General features: G+C 35.9%; 1 non-coding gene across 1 annotated transcript; it reads left to right on the forward strand.

Annotated features, from left to right (window-relative positions):
• The first annotated feature begins 7,581 nt into the window (after positions 1–7,581).
• LOC136221304 (small nucleolar RNA R71) lies at positions 7,582–7,688 on the forward strand. Its single transcript, XR_010685078.1, has one exon. It is a non-coding gene; the product is annotated as a small nucleolar RNA R71 (small nucleolar RNA).
• The last annotated feature ends 11,378 nt before the right edge of the window (positions 7,689–19,066 follow it).

The following is a 19,066-nucleotide window of genomic DNA, read 5'->3' on the forward strand; positions in this document are numbered from 1 at the left end:
TTTGGAGACAATAAAAAGGGAAAGATAGTAGGATCAGATACTATCGAAGGTAATCCTACTATTGAGTCAGTCTCCTTAGTTAAGGGTCTCAAATACAATCTATTGAGCGTAGCTCAGCTGTGTGATAGCGGTAGACAGGTTGTATTTGATGCTACTTAGTGTCGGATACTCGAGGGAAAACAAACAATTTGATTTTAACTGCCCCTCGTGTTGACAACGTATATATGTTGAGTTTAGAAAAACATTTTTCAAAAAATATATGCTTACTGTCTAAAGAGGATAACTCCTGGCTATGGCATAGGAGACTTGGTCATGTAAGCATGGACCTCCTTGCCAAATTAGCTAGAAAGCAATTAGTTGAGGGACTGCCCAAATTGAAATTTGAAAAAGATCAATTATGTAATGCTTGTCAGCAAGGTAAACAAACGAAAAAGTCTTTTCAAAGTAAAAACATTGTCTCAACCAAGAGACCATTGGAATTACTACATTTGGACCTTTTCGGACCTGTCCAGCCACTCAGCTTGGGCGGTAAGAAATTCTCCTTAGTCATTGTAGACGATTTCTCTCGGTATACTTGGATCATCTTGCTGAGTAGCAAGGATGAAACTTTTGATATGTTCACAACATTGATTAAGAAGCTTGAAAATGACAAAGACCTAAAAGTAGCTCATATTAGAAGTGACAATGGCGGAGAATTCAAAAACCAACAGTTTGATGAATTTTGCGAAGTCAGTGGCATTGACCATAACTTCTCTACTCCTAGGACACCTCAACAAAATGGGGTTGTTGAAAGGAAGAACAGAACAATAGTTGAAATTGCTAGGACAATGCTGAGCGAAAATAGGCTTCCAAAGTATTTCTGGGGTGAAGCTGTCCACACAGCATGCTACATACTGAATAGGGCTTTAGTTAGACCTATACTCAAGAAAACCCCTTATGAACTTTGGAAAGGGCGAAAGCCCAACATTGGATACTTTCGTTCTTTTGGGTGTAAGTGCTTTATACTCAATACAAAAGATAACCTTGCTAAATTTGATGCTAAAGCTGACGAAGCGATCTTTTTAGGGTACTCAACTAACATTAAAGCATATAGGGTGTATAATAAACGAACTCAAGTTGTAGAAGAGTCCATCCATATAGAGTTTGATGAAACTGACCCTGCAGGAAAGACAACTCAGCCCGCCGAAGATGAACCAAGCTCAGCTTCCGCTGACCAAACAAGAGCCGCTGAGTCATCAGTACAAGGGCTTGTTGAGCGATTTCCGCAAGTGCACGGTATACACTTGTAGTAATAAAAGATATCGAACCCACATGGAACGCTTTTCAACTAAAAACTTATTTAATTCAGTTTTATTCACGTCTTTAGGTTTAACTAAAGAAAATCGTTTAATTGATTGAATTGGTTTGGATAAATTAGGATTAGATAAGAATATTATATTGAACTTAGAGAATAATTCTGTCTTGAGATTTTGATTACAAGACAGATGCTTCCGTAGTCGGAATAAATAGAAGGTATAAAACTTATTTTCATTAAGCAAAGAAAGCAACTATAACTTTGGTAAGATTATGAACATGTAATAATACAAGAATTTATGCAATTAAATGGCTTTAAACCGTAGAAATCCCCCTGCTGTTGAGGTGATTTCTACCTTAATCAAATTGGTATTTTATATCCGATAAGCCGCGCTAACGATCATATCATCCATAAAAACTAATTCTTTCAAGTGTTCAACAAAGTTTCTATATAAATATGATTGTATAAAACGTTTTAATAAAAACACCAATTTATCATTTTGAAAATCATTTTGTCAGAACAATATCAAAATAACAACAGGAAGAATGTATTGAATGAAATAAATATATTATTAGTGAATTGTGAATCTTCACAAGTTAACAGAGAAGAAGAAACATGGATAGCACTTAAACGAAAACTTTGAGATCTGGGTTGTCAATCTTTCCCTCAAACTCCGTAGGCTTGTCAGACCTCTTTGCGCTTCAGCCATTAGTTCTTCTCGCTAAATCTTCGGAATAGAGACCACTAGGTCCACTACCAAAATGAAAACTTATCTCTGATCAACCTTTGAAACTAAACTAATACTACTGTGTTTATAACTAATCTAATAACAACTTGTGTACAGCAAGTTTGTTTACACAGAAATGAAATCTAACTTTCTGACTCTTTCTGAATCAGAAACTCAACATAATAACTCTCTGATTTCTCTAACTTTTCTAACTTAGCCAACAACATTGATTTCTGAAATGGATCACTTATTTACAGTTGTTGAAGGGTTGTAAATGAAGGGTCGTGTCCGCTGGTGAAGGGTCGCTTTTATCCAAACGAACAGACGTGTTTCTTGGAATTAAACATGTGAAATCTATGCAGAATTCTTCGCTGTCTCATATGAGATTCCGAGAATCACAGTCGTGATAGGGGGTGAAGGGGCGAGCTGAAGACTTCGATTTTCCGTGACCGGCATTCGTATGTCGTGACTGAGATTCTAAAAATCTCAGTCGCGACAGGGGCTTTTTTTCCCCGTCTCTTGGCTGCTTCTTGTCTTCTTGAGTCGGTCTTCTGATTGATATGTATTCTTGGCACGTAATTTAGGTTTTTCCTCCGTTTTAGCTCCGTTTTAGCTCCTATTTAGCTCCTATTTGGATTTAACCAAATAATTAGGTACCTTGCATCAAAGAAGTAAATAAAGACGTAAAAGTATTCTAAACGAATATAATTAGCACGATTTCAATGTAAATTTAACGTATTTATATATGATATTTTAGGTATATTTTGGGCTTAACAAACTCCCACACTTAAGCTTTTGCTAGTCCCGAGCAAAATTTCACTGAATTTATTCTTTAATCAATCTCTTTATAAATAGAACATATATCCATATATTCCTCTTTGAACTAGTTAAACCGAAAGAAAAACTTCCATGGTAAATTTATACGCAAAGTATCAAACTAGCTAGTGTAAAAGAGATATATTATTCGTCTTGTATCTCAATTTTTATATTGAAGTATTCGGGACGGTGTAAGCACGCATGTTTTCGAATCTTTCGTCTCAAGGCATTTCAAAGCACAAAATTTCCTTTCCCAAACCTAAACTATTACAAATATATATTTATTAAGGACTTAGGTTTAATATATTCACTTAGTCACGCCCGTGATAAGGGTGGTCTCGTCCGTGACTTTATATGAATTAATTTGCTTTTGTGTTCGTTCAAGAGGTACCGACCATGCCATGGGTGGACGCAATCGTTACTTAAAACTTTAAACACGTTTAATTTTGCTTTAATTTTTAACGTTCCTTTCATACCTCGATCATGATAAGGGTGGTCGCAATCGTGGCCAAAAGTAAACGGTACTTAATGTTCTACCCTTTCATACCTCGATTGTGATAAGGTTGGTCTCAATCGTGGCCAAAAGTTAAGAATACGACTACTTGATTAAATTAACATGAGTTATAAAAATGAAAATTATAAATTGGGAAAAGAAAAATAGCACATTCATCCTATATTGACTTGAAATTCAACATGTATTATGGCTAAAGTTTCCTTAAAAAACTTCAATTGGTTTTTAATGTAAGACGAAAATCATGGCGAGTTAAAAAGCTAAAGTTGTTAGTTTGATTTATGCCTATAAACCTAATTGAAAATTGAAAATAAGATTTATATTTATCATGAATTCATGATATAAAATAGAGATTTGAAACTAAAGAAATTTTACTTATATACATTTACTCGAGACGTTTTTTATAAAATCGTATCAGAGATTTTTAAAAATATTTGTAAAAATATTGCCCGTATAGAAATATTATTTCTACCAATAATGATAACCTTAAAATATGCTTAACATTATTTTTGAAAGTTAAATTGTTTGAAACATATGAAAAATATACTTAACAAAAATTTTATGTTTATGAAAAATTGCTATATATAAAAAAAATGTTGCACTTTATATAAAAATGTTGCAATTGTTTTTGAAAAATGTTACATATTTTTGTTTGAAAATGTTGCATTATATAGTTTACTTAAAATTGAATACAATATGCATTTATACTTTAAATAAATAGCATTCATTCTCATTCGTTGCGTTCATTCGTACTTAAAATTAAAGCGAATATGAAATATCTCCTCCCACACTTAATTAGTGCAAAAAGCGATAAAACACGAAAAATGGTACGAAATTAAACCATACGAATTAGAATTAAAAAGATGGTACGATAACATTCAAACAGAATAATAAAGATAATTGTACCAAGCATAATTAGAAATATTGTACCAAACATAATAAAAAATATTGTACCAAACCGAATAAAACATAATAACGAAAATGAGGTAAAAGATAGAAAGGATAAAACCTATCAAGGTGAACTCGGTGGAGAAGGCGTAGTCTCAACTCCTTGGCGTTGGAAGAAAGATAGCAACCGACGACGAGTAGATTTGTGCTCACGTCTCAAAGTAGTGATATTGGCATCCACCGTGTTTATCCTTGAACTCATTTCGGTATTGTTGGCAACAACTTCATCTAACCGCAAATTCATGTGACGGTTATGCTCGTTCATTTGTGTCAAAACACGTTGCCAACCAACTTGCTCTTCAACATTTGGTTCTTCATGTGCTTGCTCTTGATCATTAACATCAACATTCTCCTCCTCCTCTTCTTCATCAAATTCCTCATCATGCTCCTCATCATCATCGTGGGCACCTAAACCTTATGAACTTGAAGCTTCACCACCCAATGTAGCAAAAACACGTCTTGTACGATCTTCATAGGAGATAAAAGTGGGTGGTCCCAATTTCTTCAACAAATTGGCTCGTTGAAGTGTCGTGATATCCAATGAAGGCAAACCAACATGAGGCATATTTTGATAATCCGCTAATTCACCCCGAGCACCCAAAACAATGCCGGTAATTAAATTACCCATTGGCACTTGCTTATTGCAGGACTTGGAAGCTCGAACTAAATTAGTAAATATCATCTCAATACTATCAATGGTCAAATTCTTAAAAATACTATCCAACACAAACAAATCACGGACTTGCACCTTTGAACTTTCAACCCGACCAAATAAAGAAAAGGATAAAAATTTGTGAAAGAAAAAGATACAATTATCCTTAAGTAACTTACTAGAAGTGTTCTTCGGATGAAAAACATCTAGGCCGGTTAAAGTGTGCCAAACCGTGTGTGCATTAAAAGTCTTTGGTTTGGAATAAAAATTCTGAGTAGGAAAACCAAACCATCTGTTCATTGCCGCATACCCGACTTCAAAACGAACTCCATTATTTCGAAAAGAGATAATACCTTTCTTATTGTCATAAGTTAGAGTGACCAAAAATTCCAAAATATGCGATTTATTACTAGGAAAACGCATACTAGCAAATCTTGTCCAACCAAGAACGGATAGATATTCATCAATACGGTCGGTAAAAGAAAATATGTTTACCATGTCGGTGTCAAGGAAAGGCATGTCGACGAACACCACTTCGCTATTAGAAAAACGGCGAAATTTTCGTCCTTCGGCCTCCGTCGCAATATCGAACGGTGCGCCATATTGAACACGTAATCTAGTGATCTCGGAGGCTTTGGTTTTGTTAGCAACGGTCTTTTGTCTAGGCATTTTGGTTTATGAAATTTGGTGAAAGAGATGAAGAAATTTGAAAGAATGAAAGGAAGAGTAAAAGATAATGGTGGTGATTTAGGGAAGAAGAAGATGAATAGGGTAAAGATTTATGGGGAAGGTGAGTGAATCTTGGTGTTGGGAAGAGTAAAAGATGAGCGATTGGTGAAAATAGATGTGATATAAATAGGTGTAAGTAATAGGTATTGATTAGGATAGAGTAATAGGTAATGAATTAGAGTAGGAATAGGATTAATTGAAAAAAACCAGCCAAATCCCGTCACAGCAGCCGCAAGTCGCGACTGAGATTTTCAAAATCTCAGTCGCGACATCAAGCTTGTAAGGGGGCGGATTTGTGCTGAAAAATTGCTCTGTTACTGTCTCAACTGAGATTTCAGAATCTCAACTGAGATTCTGGAATTTCTGGGTAATAATTGGACTATTTTTGACAATTTGAACATGACTAATTCAATTCCGTATGTAATTAAGTGACATTAATGCAAATTTTAATTCTTGAAACTGAGATAAACAAAACTGAAACATTAAATTAAAGGAAAACCAAAGGTTGTTCCTTAAATAAAAGAAATTAAGGAAAGAATTAATGCACTTTTATTAATCATAATCAAAGGAAATACAATAAAATACCTTATTACATATATACATAAAAACATCAAACATATATACACTATTTACAAACAAACTATATAAACTCAAATTGTATCCCGATGAATTGGAATACGACGAACAGTGGCCCGGTCAATCTTCGCTTGAACGAAGATTTCCCTTTCTGTAAGAGAAAGAAATTTTGGACCAGAACGAAACTCTCTTTTTACAAGTCCCTCATTTTCCAGAAACTCGTAATTCATAATGGGAAATGGTTCCTTATCAGTCCAAGGAACAGAAACTGATCCTTTGGCTCCTAGGATTATCCCACATATAATATTTCCAAACCCAATTGTCCGATTCTTCAAACGGGAAGCGGCAACTAATCCCTCCATCAAAATTTGTCATAGTCCTTATTTTGGACCTTGTGCGGAAAAGGTGGTTTGGGTACAAAAGTTTTTGTACTTGAGTCAATTGTTGAACTTTTTGTGTTTAAGATATCTTCTTTGGGCTTTGGTAAATCAGTTCCTGGTAATGTTTCATCTCCGGGCATTTTCGGACCTAGATAATTCTTCCCTGAACGAAGAGTGATAGCCTTTACCTGCTCTTTCAGATTTTCTTCCGTATGGCTGGGAAGACTTCCCTCTTTTTGGGATGGAATTGATTTAGCAAGTTGACCAATTTGAACCTCCAAATTATGGATGCTAGATGAGTGGTTTTTAATAAGCTGATCGAATTTATTTTCGATCCGTTTAAAACCATCTTCATGATTACTTATTTTTCCACTGATAGCATCTATGAATTTGTCGATTTTAGAATATAAAGTGCTAATCGTATCTCTTGACTGATTTTGATAATTACTAGTACGATTTTGATTAGCACTTGCATTATTATTATCTTTCCAGTTAAAGTTAGGATGATTCCTACATCCAGAATTATAAGTATTAGAATAAGGATTATTAGTTTGGTTTTGCCCTTGGACAAAATTTACCTGTTCGATCTCACTCATATTTTCATAATCCACATCCGTTTGGATTGGATTACCATTGGTATCGCACGGTGCCATAAACCTATCAATTTTGTGCGATAAGGCAGAAAATTGGGCTTGTAACATTGCGACTGGATCAAGTTCTACTATACCTTTAACTGATGGTGTTGTTGTTGATGATGATGGTTTCGCCAACGGTACATGTCCACGTTCCGCGGGCCACATACTGCTGTTGATTGCCATTTCCTCCAAAAGTTCTCTTGCTTGGGCTGATGTTTTCTTCATAAATAGCCCTCCCGACATAGCATCTAATGAACCTCTAGTTGTAGGATTTAGTCCATTATAAAATGTTTGCATTAAAAGTTCAGCGGGTAATTGGTGGTGTGGGCATAAACGTTGAAGTTCTTTAAAACGTTCCCAAGTCTCATAAAGAGTCTCATTATCATTTTGAGAAAAAGATCTTAACTCTTTTATGACTCTTGCGGTTTTTGCTAAAGGAAAATATTTTGATAAAAACGCTTGGGCTAATTGTTCCCAAGTTGCAAACGTTGCGCCTGACATCGAAGTTAACCACTCTTTGGCTCTATCCTTCAAAGTGAAAGGAAAAAGTCGAAGTTTGATTGCTTCGGTAGTCACATCTGGGATTTTAAAAGTGTCACAAATTTTAAGGAAATTTGTTAAATGGGTGTTAGGATTTTCGTTAGGTAACCCATAAAATGTTACATTATTTTGCAACATATTAAGCAAAGCTGGCTTAATTTCAAATTGGTTTGCGGTGATTCTGGGTCTAACGATACTATTGGTTACACCGACCACACATGGCCTAGCGTAATCCATAAGTGTTGGTGGGTCTGTCATTTTTTCTAGCTCGGTATATGTTTTTACTGGAGTCTTATTTTTGTTTTTCTTGTTTTTCTTGTTCTTTCTAATGGTTTTCTCAATTTCTAGGTCTATAGGGTCTGGTATAATGCCTGAACTTCGAGAACTGCGCATGAACCTGAAATCTTGCACGAACCGAAACTACCTACAAAACAGAATTTGAAAAATAAATAAATTAGTAAATTAAAATTAATAAATTACAAAAGTTAAAATAAGTATGTTTAAACCTAGATTCGAAATAAAACACGAAAAATCTAAAATTTTGTTAAAAATTTTTGCGTTCCCCGGCAACGGCGCCAAAAACTTGTTGAGCGATTTCCGCAAGTGCACGGTATACGCTTGTAGTAATAAAAGATATCAAACCCACAGGGAACGCTTTTCAACTAAAAACTTATTTAATTCAGTTTTATTCACGTCTTTAGGTTTAACTAAAGAAAATCGTTTAATTGATTGCATTGGTTTGGATAAATTAGGATTAGATAAGAATATTATATTGAACTTAGAGAACAATTCTGTCTTGAGATTTTGATTACAAGACAGATGCTTCGGTAGTCGGAATAAATAGAAGGTATAAAACTTATTTTCATTAAGCAAAGAAAGCAACTATAACTTCGGTAAGATTATGAACATGTAATAATACAAGAATTTATGCAATTAAATGGCTTTGAACAGTAGAAATCCCCCTGATGTTGAGGTGATTTCTACCTTAATCAAATTGGTATTTTATATCCGATAAGCCGCGCTAACGATCATATCATCCATAAAAACTAATTCTTTCAAGTGTTCAACAAAGTTTCTATATAAATATGATTGTATAAAACGTTTTAATAAAAACACCAATTTATCATTTTGAAAATCATTTTGTCAGAACAATATCAAAATAACAACAGGAAGAATGTATTGAATGAAATAAATATATTATTAGTGAATTGTGAATCTTCACAAGTTAACAGAGAAGAAGAAACATGGATAGCATTTAAACAAAAACTTTGAGATCCGGGTTGTCAATCTTTCCCTCAAACTCCGTAGGCTTGTTAGACCTCTTTGCGCTTCAGCCGTTAGTTCTTCTCGCTGAATCTTCGTAATAGAGACCGCTAGGTCCACTACCAAAATGAAAACTTGTCTCTGATCAACCTTTGAAACTAAACTAATACTACTGTGTTTATAACTAATCTAATAACAACTTGTGTACAACAAGTTTGTTTACACAGAAATGAAATCTAACTTTCTGAATCAGAAACTCAACATAATAACTCTCTGATTTCTCTAACTTTTCTAACTTAGCCAACAACATTGATTTCTGAAATGGATCACTTATTTATAGTTGTTGAAGGGCTATAAATGAAGGGTCGTGTCCGCTGGTGAAGGGTCACTTTTATCCAAACGAACAGACGCGTTTCTTGGAATTAAACATGTGAAATCTGTGCAGAATTCTTCGCTGTCTCATATGAGATTCCGAGAATCTCAGTCGCGACAGTGGGTGAAGGGGCGAGCTGAAGACTTCGATTTTCCGTGACTAGCATTCGTATGTCGCGACTGAGATTCTGAAAATCTCAGTCGCGACAGGGGATTTCTTCCCCGTCTCTTGGCTGCTTCTTGTCTTCTTGAGTCGGTCTGCTGATTGATACGTATTCTTGGCACGTAATTTAGGTTTTTCCTCCGTTTTAGCTCCTATTTAGCTCCTATTTGGATTTAACCAAATAATTAGGTACCTTGCATCAAAGAAGTAAATAAAGACGTAAAAGTATTCTAAATGAATATAATTAGCACGATTTCAATGTAAATTTAACGTATTTATATATGATATTTTAGGTATATTTTGGGCTTAACAGGGCTGACCAAAGGTAAAAACGAAACCGAAATTACCTTTATTGACCACTCTACTCCTGCAGATATTGTAGAAACACCTATTCCAGACAACTCAACATTACCCAAAGAAATAAAAATTCCAAGAGGACATTCGGAGAAGTCCATTCTTGATGCCGCTGACAACAAGCTGATGACAAGAAGAGATCAGCTTAGAAAGTATCTCGGCAATGTTGCATTCGTCTCAGTGCAGGAGCCAAAGAACTTCTCAGAAGCTGAGCACGACGAACAGTGGATCAATGCTATGCAAGAGGAGCTTGATCAATTCAAAAGAAATGAGGTATGGGATTTAGTACCAAAACCTAGGAATCAAAAGACCATAGGAACTAAGTGGGTCTTTAGAAATAAAATAGATGAGCAAGGCAATGTGGTCAGAAACAAAGCCCGACTTGTAGCCCAAGGCTATAGTCAGCAAGAGGGCATTGACTATGGTAAGACCTTTGCTCCTGTTGGTAGGTTAGAGGCTATACGTATATTATGTGCATATGCTAGCTATATGAACTTTAAATTATATCAAATGGATGTTAAAAGTGCCTTTCTTAATGGCTTTATAAACGAATAGGTATATGTTAGTCAGCCTCCAGGGTTTGAAGATCCAAAACTTCCAAACCACGTTTATAAACTCAAGAAGGCCTTATATGGCCTGAATCAAGCTCCAAGAGCTTGGTATGAGAGGTTGACCAACTTCCTATTGACCAGGAATTATGTCAGAGGCAAAGCTGACACAACCTTGTTCATTAAGAAAAAGGGTAAAAATACCCTGCTAGCACAAATTTACGTAGATGACATAATCTTTGGTGCTACTGACGAATCTATGTGCAAAGAATTTAGTAAACAGATGCAAACTGAGTTCGAAATGTCCATGATGGGCGAACTCAACTTCTTCCTTGGTTTACAAATCAAGCAAGGGAAGAACGACATCTTCATCAGTCAGTCCAAGTACGCCAAAGAAATGTTGAAAAAATTCGATATGGAAGAATGCAAGCCCATATCAACCCCAATGGGTACTGACACTGTCCTTTGTGCTGACAAAAAATGTAAGTCAGTAGATAGCAAGTTATATCGAGGTATGATAGGCTCTCTACTCTATCTTACTACTAGTAGACCTGACATTCAGTACTCAGTGTGTTATTGCGCAAGATATCAAGCTGACCCCAGAGAATCTCATCTTATAGCTGTAAAAAGAATTTTCAGATATTTGTAGAGCTCAGTTAATGCAGGTTTATGGTATCCAAATACAAATGACTTCACACTCATTGGATAAACTGAAGCTGACTATGGATGAGATAAGCTAGAACGTAAGAGCACTTCAGGAGGATGTCACTTCCTAGGAAGCTGTCTAGTATCTTGGTTCAGTAAGAAGCAATCGTCAGTGGCCCTGTCTACAATTGAAGCTGAGTACATTGCTGCTGGAAGCTGTGTGGCCTAGGTCCTATGGATTAAGCAACAGCTAGAGGATTATGGAGTCAAAATGGAAACAATAGAGGTCAAATGTGACAACAAGAGTGCCATTGACCTATCCAAAAATCCAATCCAACACAGCAGGATGAAGCATGTCAGCATAAGGCATCACTTCATCAGAGACCATGTACTCAAGGGTGAGATCAAGCTGACTTATGTTCTAACAGATGAACAGCTTGTGGATATCTTTACGAAGCCTCTGGCTCATGAGCAATTCAACATACTAAAGGAAGCTATCGGTATGTCTAATCCCCTTCAATGAAATTCTATGTTTAAATTGAATGATGAGTGATTACCATGCTGAGTAATTTGTGCTAAATTAGTAGCTACTGTATGCTAAGTAACTTACTCAAACTGAGCTAATACGAATATCATAAAATCACTTTATGCTGACTAAACTTACCTACTGAGTGATTATCTTAAGCTGAGTTACTAAGCATACGAATAAGTTTCTACGTAAAACTGACTACTCAGAATACCAAACGTTTAAAATTCCTAACGCTGAGTAAAGATCCGTTGCACAATTAATGCTAGCACGCGAATTAAATAGCCACCTAGGATGACATAAGCGCAATAATTAGAAAACACATGCGCCGATTGTGTCATAAATGCCAGAATCATTGTCGGTTGATTATCTCGAGGTCAAAACTGCCACCTCAATGATTCAGATCAATTCGACACCCCTATAAATAGTGGATGAATTCCCACTTCTACCTCTTTACACTTAGAATTTCTGGCAATAAATCGCTCTCTATCTAAAAATCCCAAACCTCTCAAAAATATCTGAAAAATCATGTCGGATTCTCAGAATATCTCCGGTGCCGGTTACGACGACAACCGCTCCGATGAAAACCCTCAATCTCATGCTCAGCAGAAATACAGCGAGACTCCCACTAAGTCTCAAGAACACGGTCAGCATGACCAAACTCAAAGCAAGAACCCCCACGCTGACCTTGCAACTTTGTCGAAAAAGAAACAGAAAAAGGATAAGGGGAAGAAATCGATGGAAAGAACTTACTCTCTAGTCTACAACAGTGTCAGGGGATACAAGGTTGATCACTCCCGATGGTTTTCTAATGGATTTGTAGACGCTGAGAAACCGTTCTGCGAATGGATCTCTAAAAATGGCTGGACCGAGCTATTTTCTATCCGAGAAGCCACCTACCCAGAAATGGTAAAGGAATTCTATGTCAATCTGAGAGCCGCTGATGATGACAGGGATTACATGGTCACAAAGGTCCAAGGGAAAGATATTTTTGTCAATCCTCCCTATCTCGCCAAATTGCTCAAGCTGACCAATAGCGGAGCCAAACTCAGAACCACCAACGACTACACTAAAATTGAATATCCCACTGAGTTTTGCAAACCTGCCGGTCATGTAGGGGAAATCGCTAGCACTTCCATGGGTCAGAATCAGAAGATGGCCCACTACATCTTGACTAACTTTCTCTTCCCCAAGGTCAACTCAACATCCTCAGCGTCAAACTTTGAACAATGCTTTATCTGGCATATGTTGACCTACAAACAAATCAACATGCCAGAATTTCTCATCAGTGCCTTCCAACGGAGTACTGGTACCCTCAGGTTAGGCTCACTAATTACCAAAATCCTAAAGGACTACCAAGTAAGCTTAGTAGAGGAAATCAATGTCTGGGGTACGGAGATTACAGCTGGAATACTGTTCAGTTTAGCCTTCGACCAGCCGATCGTGCCCAAAAAAGGTAAAGGGGCCGCAGTTGAAGAAGCACAAGATGTGCTAACCAAAAAGGGAAAGAAACATGCTGACCATACTCGGCAGGATAAAAAGAGGAAAGCTGACCAGGCAGCAAGGGACATTAATTCAGCTCCGAAGAAGCTACGAATTGTGTCAAGGGGAAAGAAAAATGAAGCTGAGCAAGGTCAGGAGGAACCTAAGTCAGCAGAAAAACAAAAGAGGCAAGTTGAGCCTGAGGAAGAAGAGAAAAAAGACACTCCTGAGTAGCCTCTGCGAAAGAAGAAGAAGCTTTCATCTGGGTTGAAACCTATAAATGCACCCCCTCTTGCCTCGATGATCTCTGAAGACTCACACTTTGTGAGAAGCCAATGAATTGATCTCGAGAAACCACCTACTAACCAAGAAGAAGAGTTGGGTAATCTAGGAGGTCAGCTTCACATAGAGGAAACAGCAGATGTTGAGCAACATGTAACAGTGGCCGCTGAGCAGGTTGAAGAACAAGTTGAGCCAATAGCAAAGGATCATGCTGACCTAGGGGTAAACTCATCTTCTGAATCTATTGACTCTATTCCTGCTGACCCCTCTCCTCCAAAGGCTAAGAGATTCAAACGGCTCAAGAAAAAGGCTCATAAATCTCCAGTCATTGACCTTCTGGATGATTCTCCTCTACGGGATCCCATCACTGATCTCTCTGACATGCAATTCAAATTCTTCTCCAATCCCACTGAGCCTTCTCCAAGGAAACTCCAGAAAAAGCAAGCCTCTGTTTCTTAAGTTGAGGAACAAGCCGACCCCAAGACTCCAGAAAATCCAATCCTTACCAAGCAAGTGCTTGAAGTTCTTGCTGGTCAAACCTCCGAGTCAGTGCAGGAAAAGTCTGCTCGAGTCAGCTTTGAAATTCCTCAATCTCCAACTCCAATTCCAGCTGACACTGAGCAAGTGAATAACTCTGCAGATCAACCTCTTCCAAATCCGTTAACACAGAACGCAAACCAGTCAACTCCTAATCTAAATAAAAGTCCAGCCGCTGACCTCACTGGCACATCTGCTTCTGGACAGCACTAAACACAAAGTGCTACTCATATTCCGGCATCTGGGCCACACAATGATGAATCCTACGCTTACTTGCATGCTACTGAGTCTGGACGCCGAATCATCGACTCAGCTCAAGCCCTACTTCAGGATATTCACCACTCCAATGCCGAAGCCAGTGGGTCTGATCATGTTGAGCCAACTCAACTCTCCTCTGTCACTCAGCTCTTGACTGAAATCAAAGGTCTCAAGGATATTCTGAGTGTCATGACTTCTCTCCAATCTCAACAACCCAAGCAGGAATCTATTGTAAAGCTGGCTGAACTCCAGCTGACCATGGTGAATCATATGAACTCTCTTTAGGGTCAAGTCAACAACCTGGCAGCTGTGAACTCAATGTATGCAACCTCTGCTGAGGTTCATCAACCTTTTACCCAGCTAAATGCTGAGCAGACCAGAACACGTGAGTTAATCTCCTCTTCTTCCCAGTGTTCCATTGAGCAAATAAGTGAAGCAGTCCGCCTACTCAACTTGAGTAAGGAAGAAATGGAAACTGACCAAGTCAAGACGAATGAACTTTTGCAATACTCCCAAGCCACCTTCAAGCATGTGCGCCACACGAATGCTCAATGTCAGTTCTATGATTCGGCCTTGCTCAAGATGTTTCATCAAGCTTATGCCATGTTGACTGACACTATGACCTAGGTAGGCAAATCCTAAGAATATATTTTGAGTATGCTCAGTGCCTCTATTAGGATTCCTGGTTCTGTCTTGGACGATGGTGTTCCTGTTTTCGATGGTCTAAGTGAAAGCACGAAAAGGCTTAAGGCGTATTCCGTGCGCTTAACTCGTGCTGCTGTCAACGATACTTTCATTCCTTCTCCGCCCGATGCTGGCAAAACGGGAGAGAAAGAACAAGCTGATAGAACTCAGCACCACTCAAGGGAAACATGAGACGCATCTGGTAGTCAGCAGAAACAAAAGGGAAAAGGCAAAGTTAATCCTGCCCAAGTCAACAGGAATAAATAGTTTGGCTAGATTTGCAAATTTCTTGGCTTGTAATTTTTCGTATCTGGAGTATTTTGTCCTGCTGACCATCAATATACTTATGCATCTCTTATTCAAAATTGACTAATCTTATGTGATGCTTACTTACGTATTATGCTTTATGCTGATCTGTCTTAATTGAACAAACAAACAAAAGAAAAAAGAATATACTCAGTACACACTAGACTTGATACATCTACTCTGATAATGTTTTCCCATAACTCTGATATCAAACTAACCATGTATCAAAACTAAGTCATAACATATTCCACACATTGACCTCTTATGAAAGCTGGCCTAGGCTCATCTGAATTAGATCTTGGAAGGTCTATAACTGAACTAAGTCAGTATAAGCATGCCTTAATTTTACTCAATTGAATCTTAGAAGGTTTAGAGTTAAGTTAAGTCAATAGATGCAACCCTTACGGGGGAGTAATTTCAGAAACATAAAAAGAATTTCAATCATGGGGAATCTCAATACTGAGTTCCATCAATTAAATATTTTGCCAACATCAAAATGGGGGAGTTTGTTGAAACACCTTTCCACATGATTTTGATTTGACAAAATTATTTAAGTTAATCCATGATTAAGGGACAATTAAATTTAAGTGCTTTGATTTAATTGTACTAATATGTTTGTTCAATGTTGAGTATAAATATAAATGCAAATGGAAATAAAAAGTAAGACAGGACGAAGTCAGCATGAGAATACAGCACAAGCTGAGTGGAGTGTAACTCAGCGTGACAGAAGATAAGTCATCTTCAGAACAGAAGCTTAAAGATCAAGCTAATCAACGAAGCTGAGTGGAATGGAACTCAGTATTAAAAGTAGAGAAGTCTTCTTGGGAACTATATCTTGTAGAACTAAGCTGACCATGAAAGCTGAGTAAAAGAGAACTCAGTATCTGAATTGGCAATAATCAAAGACAACGGCTATCAAAGTCAAGCTGAGTAATCCTCAGGACAGCGTGAATGATCCGTTTGCTAAAAGACAAGATCCGACAACTGTTTGCACCAATAATAGAAATCTTGGAATTACGCAAAAGCCAATTTTGACATGCATGGGTCAACTATTCGTTAGCTAAAAGACGAACTGGCGCAAGAAGACGAAACCTGTGAGAAAAAGACAAACCTGACGACTGCAGAATTCAGACGACAAGATTGGCCTGCAAATCTGAAGCTGACCAGAGCCTTGTCGCAAAAAGGAGCCATTTGGATTCAATGGACAAATCCAGAATTCAAATGAACAAGTCTTCAGAATACAGCTATAAAAGGACAAGTACACTTCTTGGATCTTTTGCCGATTATGAAAACAAAAAGAAAATAAGAGCATACATACAAAAGCACATCAATACAAGAAAGAGATCTTACACCAAATTTCTATTCCTGTGTAAATGCTAGAGTGATTTTCTTTGTAATCATCTAAAGTGTTCTTTGTCTGAAAAAGAACAATTTTGTATCAATCGTAGTATTGAGAGAGTGTGCTGAGTACTCAATGTTAAGTACTCAGTAGTAGAGAAATATAGGTGTTCGGTTATAGCACTTAGTAGGAGTTGAGTAGACGAATAGAGGACAGTACTCTTGCATATTCAACTGCCTTGTAAACGGTTTGCGCTCTACCTTTAAAGAGCTCAGTATTAGATTTAAAAAACCCGGAGGGATTCTGGGGACTTGACGTAGGCGGAGAGGCCGAACCAGGATAAGTCGTGCTGAGTAATTTCTAACTCTCTTTCAATATATATTTGTATGTGTTGCTTGCTATATTTACTCAGTATATAAATTGTTTAAGCTGACACTGAGTAAATCAGAGTGCTGAGTTGGAAGCTGACCGCAAAAGTGTCATTTCCCAACTCACAAGTAAAACAGTTCTAGTCAGTATCTGACTAAAGCCGTCTTACGCCTCACTCGGCCGCGCTGACCAAAGCTGAGTTGTGAAACTCAAAGAATTGAATTAAGTCAGCGTAATTAAAGCGAAAAAGTTACATTAGTTCCTAACCCCCCCTTGGAACTAATCACACGGGACCAACACTTATGTTTTTGCTTAACATACTAGTAAGTCCATCCTATTATTATAAGGTCCTTAAGTTTTATTTTAATCAACTCTTTAGTCCTTCAATGTGTTTTTGTAGATAAAAGTCCAAATTGCCCCTAGTTATTCACATAAAAAAACTTATTTTTTAATTTCAAATTTAATCGAAATAGTTTTAATAAAGTTTATGAAGTATATATATACCGAAATTTATGTAATTGTATATACTAATCATTAAAAATGTATTTTTATTCTCTTAATTTTTTTTAATATAATGTCTTTAAACTAGCATTAAATATTAATAAATTTTTTAAAAAATCATATTTTTTTTCATTTATAAAATTTATTAGAGATAAATAAAGATTACTTTTTACAATTTATATAGTTTTGCTCTTATTTTGATAATTTTTGAAATATTTTTCATTCGTTTTTTTAGTCAATAAAATTTAGGCTACTAAATTAAATTTCTATAATTATATAAAATTTAATAAATTAATTACTCAATATCGTAGAGATTATGCAGGAAAAAAATATTGTAGAGACTATGTAGGAAAAAATGAGAAACAAACATAAAATAAGAAAAATAGATGTTTTATTATTAAAATATAGAATAAAAAGTAATTTTGGTATTTTGAAATTTATTTGGTATAGTTTGACCATTGACTCAAACACAAGAACTAAAGAGTTGATGAAACTAAAAACTAAGAAACTATATAATTATTTCTAAAAACAGAAGGACTAACTAGTGTATTAAGTAAAAACTCAGAGACTTTATAATTATTTACCCTAAATTTTACACTTTATAAGGTGTCATTGAATTATTAGCTTTGTGTGTACCATGTCATTTGTTGTCCGGCGTTCAAAATATATGATAGCTAAAAGTATAAATTAAATTTGATGATTATTGATTATTTTATAGTTCAACATATAATTTCATAAATGCGTAGATTAAAAGTTTAAAAAGGAAAATGAATTATATAATTTAAGACAAATTAGAATAAATATATCCTATCTTTTCGGATAAAAGAAATATTGTAATGTTAAAATTATTTTACAAATTTTATTAATTAAAAATATACAACTCGTGCAATGCACGAGGTTTCTGCTAATTAAGTCTTTAAAGTTGATATAAATGGTCAAATTAACCCGTTTAAAGTATAAAATATTTTTATACCCGAACTATATGAAATTTACATTTTGATACCTGAAATCAATTTTTATACTTAAAACTATTATATTCTGCGCAACTGTAAAAGTCAGCACATTACTTTATGCATCAGTGTAGAATATCGATGTACAAATACTATTTTAAGGGGTTCGGTGAGATATTTTTGCTCAAAATTAATTGTTCATGGTCCGTATTTCTATTTCGAGGGATTTTTAGAAATTTTATTTGTTACTTCGGTTTTGACTTCTATTTATTTTTCTCACATTTTATCACTTAATCTAATTATTTTATTAGCAATTTTTTTTTTAAAAATAGTAGAATTAAAATTCTAAATTCAATTAATTATCTGAAATTTATTTTTACCAAAACGTTTTATGGATGCGCATAATAATTTTTAAGTATAAAAATAGATTTCAGGTATCAAAATATAGACATGATAAAGTTTCATTTTAGGGCTTTGATCATGGGTTAGTTTGACCTTTCACATCAACTTTGAACTCTGAATTGATACCAAAAATTGATTTGGGATAATTGACCATTAATGCGAACTTTAACGCGAAATTGTCAATGCATACAACAAATGAATTATATTTTTTAACAAACATAAATTTAACATGAACTCGTGTTCCCAGTATTCTGTAACTATATAATCAAATAAATTA

This window comes from Euphorbia lathyris, chromosome 2 (assembly GCF_963576675.1).
Source record: "Euphorbia lathyris chromosome 2, ddEupLath1.1, whole genome shotgun sequence".
NCBI classification, from domain to species: Eukaryota; Viridiplantae; Streptophyta; class Magnoliopsida; order Malpighiales; family Euphorbiaceae; genus Euphorbia; species Euphorbia lathyris.